Here is a 6000-nt window from a genome sequence, read left to right as displayed (position 1 = left end):
AGGCACCCTTATTTTATTCTTTTTAATGTAATTGTAAATGGGATTATTTTCTTAATGTCTCTTTCTTTTTAATTAGGTTATCTTTTTATTATTGATCTATAAAAGTTTTTTTTATATGTTCTGGTTATATATCCTTTATCAGACATGTGATTTGCATATATTTTTTTCCCATTCTGTGGATTGGGTTTTTTACTTCTTTTTTTTTTTTTTCACTTTCTTGATGGTATCCTTTCATAAGTACCCTTTATCAGCTTGAGGAGGTTTCTGTCTATTCCTACTTTGTTTGATATTTTTATCATGAAAAATCCCATTGCGGGACTTGATCACACGATCCTGGGCTCATGCACTGAGCCTAAGGCAGATGCTTAACCAACTGAGAATACCCAGGTGTACCATCTGTTGGAAATTTTAAAAAATGACTACCTCACGGGGCGCCTGGGTGGCTCAGTGGGTTAAAGCCTCTGCTTTTGGCTCAGGTCATGATCCCAGCATCCTGGGATTGAGCCCCGAGTCAGGCTCTCTGCTCAGCGGGGAGCCTGCTTCTCTTCCCCTCTCTGCCTGCCTCTCTGCCTATTTGTAATCTCTGTCAGTCAAATAAATAAATAAAATCTTAAAAAAAATGACTACCTCAGTCTCTTTGCTTTTTCTACATGTATTCAGAATATATATTTCTTCTTGAGTCAGTTTCCTTAGTTTATGTCTTTTTAGGAATTTATCCATTTCATCTAAGTTATCTAGTTTGTTGGCATATAATTCGCCATGATTTTTATAATTCTTTTTATTTCTGCAAGGTCAATGGTGATATCCCCTCTTTCACTCCTAATTTTAGTATTTGACTCTTTTCTCTTTTTTCCTTGGTCAGTCTAGCTAAAGGTTTGCCAATTTTGTTGATCTTTTCAAAGAGCCAACTTTTGGTTTTCTTTGTTTTCTCTACTGTTTTTCTAGTCTCCATTTAATTTATTTCTGCTATAGTCTTTATTAGTTTTAGCATGGCCTAGATGGTTTCACTCTGAGTTCTACCAAGCATTTGAGAAAGAAATGATACCAATTCTCTGTAATGTCTTCCAGAAAATAGAACTGCAGTGAATACTTCCTAACTTGTTCTATTAGACCAAGCATCACCCTAGTAACAAGACAAAAGACATTAAAAGAAGGGAAAATTACAGGCCAATATCTCCCACGAAAATGATGCAAAAGTCTTCAACAAAATGTTAATAGATTGAATCCAACAATGTATAACAAGAATTATGCATTAAGTGGGATTTTATTCCAGGTATGCAAGTCTGGTTTAACATTCAAAAAATCAATTAATGTAATCCATTAAATGAAGAGGCTAAAGAAAAATAATAATATAATCATATCAATAAGTACAGGAAAAGCATTTGGCAAAATCCAACATTCATTTATGATAAAAAATCTCCCAGCAAAACAGGAAGAGAGGGGAACTTCCTTAATATGATAAACAACAGCCATAAAAACTCTACAGGTGACATCATACTTAATGATGAGAAGGGAGATACTTTCTCCCTAAGATCAGAAACTGGGCAAGGTTGTCTCCTCTTGCAATTTCTTTTCAACATTGACTAAAAGCCCTAGTTAATGCAGTAAGACAAGCAGGGTTGGGTGAAAGATTGATAAAGAAAAAATAAAACTGTCTTTGTTCATAGATGATATAATTGTCTGTGTAGAAAATCCCCAAAAATCATTGAAAACAAACAAACCCTGGAACTAATAAATGATTATAACAAGGTTGTAGATACAAGGTTAATCTAGAAAAATCAATTGCTTTCTTAAAATTGGAACTTGAAATTAAAAATGCAACACCATTTACATTAGTACCCCCACCCCCAAAAAAGCAAAGAAAGAAAAATACTTAGATATTTATATAATAACTCTATGAGAGAAAACAACAAAACTCCCGATGAAAGAAATCAAGGAAGGTCTAAATAAATGGAGAGATATTTCATGTTCATGGGTAGGAAAACTCAATGTTGTTAGGATGTCAGTTCTTCCCAACTTGATCTATAGATTCAATGCAATCCCAATCAAAATCCCGGCAAGTGATTTTGTAGATGTCAATGGACTGATTTCGAAATTCATATGGAAAAACAAAAGACAGAATAGCCAATACAATACCGATGAAGAACAAAGTCAAAGGATTCACACTACCCAACTTCAAGACTTACTATAAAGCTTCTGTAACCAAGACAATGTGGCATTGCTGAAAGACAAATAGATCAGTGGAACAGAATAGAGACCCCAGAAATAGACTCACCCAAACATGGTTAACTCATCTTTGACAAGAAGCAAAGAAAATTTGATGAAGAAAGAGTAGTTTTTTCAACAAATTGTGCTGGAACAATTGGACGCCCCCATGCAAAAGAGTAGATCTAAGTTCAGACTTTCTGCTCTTCACAAAAATTAACTCAAAATGGATCATAGACTAAATACAAAACACAAACTATAAAACTTCTAGAAGATAACATAGGAGAAAATATAGGTAACTTTGAAATTGAAAAGACCTCTTTAGATACAGCACCACCAGCAGACCCATGAAAGAAAAAAATTGGTAAGTTGCCCTTGATTGAAGTTGAAAACTTCTGCTTTGAGAAAGACACTGTTAAAAGAATGAAAAAGCAAGCCACAACCTGGGGAAAAATATTTGTTGGCGAAGGTGTGGGGAATTTGGAACTCTCACACATAACCAGTGAGAATGTAAAATGGTGCAAGGGATGTGGGAAATAGTTCAGTGATTTCTGAAAAAGCTAAATAGAATTACAGTATGACCCAGCAATTCCACTCCAGAGTATCTGTCCAAAGAAATTGAAAGCAAGGACTTGAACAGAACTTCCATATCAATGTTCTTTGCAGCATTATTTACAATAGCCAAAAGTTGTAAACAACCCAAGTGTTCATCAACAGATGAACGGACAAACAAAATGTGATATATCCATACGAAGGAATATCATTCAACCATAAAAAGAAATGAAGTTCTTTTAAAAAGACTTTTATTATTGAAATGTAGTTGCCAATATTATACTAGTTTCAGGTGTACAACATCGTGATTCAACAATTTAAACTCAGTGTTCACTGTGAGAAGTGTAGTTACCATCTGTCACCATACAACCTTATTACAATATCATTAGCTGTATTTCTCTGTTACTTGTTTACTTTATAACTGGAAATTTGTGCTTCCTAATCCCCTTTACCTATTTCACCCATACCCCCACTCCCACCTTTCTAGCAACCACCAGTTCTCTATTTATGAGTTTGTTTCTTTCTTTTTTTTTTAAGATCCCACGTATAAGGGAAATTTTATGGTATTTGTCTTAGTCTGACTTATGTTACTTAGCATAATACCCTCTAGGTTAATCAGAATGATGTTCTGATACATGCTACAATACAGGTGGACCTTGAGGACATTATGCTAAGTAAAATAAGCCAGACACAAAAGGGCAAATATTGTCAGTTTCTACTCATGAAATATTTAGAATAGGCAAATTCATAGAGACAGAAAGTAGATTAGAGGTTACTAGGGACTGAAGAGGCAGGAATGGAGAGTTATTGCTTAGCTGTTAAGTTTCTGTTTGAAGTTAATAAAAAAGTTTTGGAAAACAAACTGGTGGTGATACTTGCACAACATTGTGAATGTAATTTGTGCTACTAGATTGTATACTTTAAAACGGTAAAACTCGGGGTGCCTGGGTGGCTCAGTGGGTTAAAGCCTCTGCCTTCGGCTCAGGTCATGGTTCCAGGGTCCTGGGATGGAGCCCTGCTTCAGGCTGTCTGCTCAGCGGGGAGCCTGCTTCCCCTTCTCTCTCTGCCTGCCTCTCTGCCTGCATGTGATCTCTGTCTGTCGAGTAAATAAATAAAACCTTAAAAAAAAAAAAAAAGTAAAAGTCGGGGCCACCTGGCTGGCTTAGTTGGTAGAACATGCAACTCTTGATTCAGACCCCACATTGGATGTAGAGCCTACTTAAAAATAAAATCTTTTAAAAAATAGTTTAAGTGATTAACCACAATTTAAAAAGGTAATGTAATATGAATATACAAAAAACACATTGAATCATACATTTTAAATGGATGAATTGTATGGCATGTGAACTGTTTCTCAAAGAAGCTCTTAGCACAATTTATTTATTCTACTCTTGATGAATAATTGATTATTTCCAGTTTTTTGTTATTCTGAACAATGGTACAATGGACATTCTCACACCTTTCCTGGTGTGTAGGTGCAAGGTTTTCAATAGAGCATATACGGTTTCTCGTATTGGAATATCTGGTTTGTAAGAATGAACATGTACAGTTTTGCAAGATAATGGCGGAGTGTTTTTCAAAGTAGTTGTACCAATTGTACTTGTCCCATCACTGCATAGAATTTTTTTTTTTTTTTTTTACTGCGTAGAATTCTTATCTTCACCAGTAACTGGTCTTGCCAAACTTAATTTTTTCCCAGCCTGGTGAATGTAAAATGGTTATTCTTTGTGACCTTAAGGTGAATTTTTCTGATTATTAATGAGGTTGAGCATTTTTCATATTTTTAGTCAACACTTGAATTTTTTTTCTTCTATAAAATTCTAGTTTTGCCATTGGGTTATTTGTTTTTCTCTTTTTGTTATGTAGGAATTAGCTTTTCAAATATTCTAGATATTAATGTGCAGTTGGTTGTGTATGTTGCAAATAAAACATTCCTCGTTATCAGTGTTTATGCTGTTTTTAAGCTCAGATAGCTGAGTTAAAATAAGGAAGAATACCTAGATTTCAGAGTCTGTTTGGTTCCTGATTTTCACATAAAAGTTAGCTGGAGTTCAAATGATAAAGTATAATTCAAAGATTCCAGTCAAGTATTCTTGTTTCCTGGGACGCCTGTATTTTGTTCTAGTTCCTAATTTAATTTTTCTCTAAGGTATCTTTTTGTTAGCAAAAGTTCTGAATTTTAAAGTTGTCATGCTTACCCATCTTCTTTATGAAGAATGCTTTTTTTGTCTTGCTAAAGAGGTATTTTCTTATCCTGGGATCATATAAATATCTTCTATATATTCTTCTGCAAGTTTAATGAGTTTTATCTTTCATCTTGAAGTCTGTAATCCATCAGAAATTAGGTTTTGCGTATGGTAGGCGATAGAGGTCTACCATGTGGATGACCCTTTGTCCTGACATCATGTATTTCATACACCATTCCCCAGTGATCTGCAGTGCTCCCTGTGTCATGGATGAGTTCTTATACATTTGTGATTCTGGTTCTGGGTGCACTAGTGGTATTCATTAGTCTCCCAGCATGAATAACACCCTGTTCTAAATATTATAGCTTTATAATAATTCTTGATAACTGGTAGGGCAGTTTTCCTTTTCTTCTTCCTCTTTTTTTTTTAAAGATTTTATTTACTTATTTTTGTGCACATGAGAAGGGGGAGGGGCAGAGGGAAAATCAATCTCCCCACTGAGGAGGGAGCACAATTCAGGGCTTGATCCCGGGACCTGGGATCATGACCTGAGCCGAAGGCAGATGCTTAACTGACTGAGCCACCCATGCGCCCTTCCCTTTCAGCATCTTCGCTGTTTATGGTTCTTTGCTCTTTCATATCAAGTTTAGAATTAGCCTGTCATGTTTCTTGCAAACTCATATTGGGATATTAGTTGCTGCTGCATAAAATATACAGGTCAATTTGAAGCGTATTGACTTTTTTTATGATTTTGTATTTTCCTGTCTATACTACTATACTGTCTATACTAAAACTACATGGCATAGTTTTTTTTTTTTGTCTTCTTTAATGTATTTTTAAAAATTTAAAATTTATCTCTTTATAAAGGCCTTGCTCTTATTTTCTTAGATTCATTACTTGGTTCTATCTATTTTACCCTAAAATCTGTTAATGTTTTAATAGTAAGTCACCCTTGAATTTCTGGGATAAAGTCATCTTGTTCATGATGGATTATCTTTTGTATGCACTGCTAGATTTGGCTTCATAGTATCTTAAGATTCTTACATCCATTTTTTAA

Source organism: Martes martes (genome assembly GCF_963455335.1).
Source record: "Martes martes genome assembly, chromosome: 7".
In the NCBI taxonomy this organism is placed as follows: Eukaryota; Metazoa; Chordata; class Mammalia; order Carnivora; family Mustelidae; genus Martes; species Martes martes.
Note: the sequence above shows the minus strand (reverse complement) of the source record.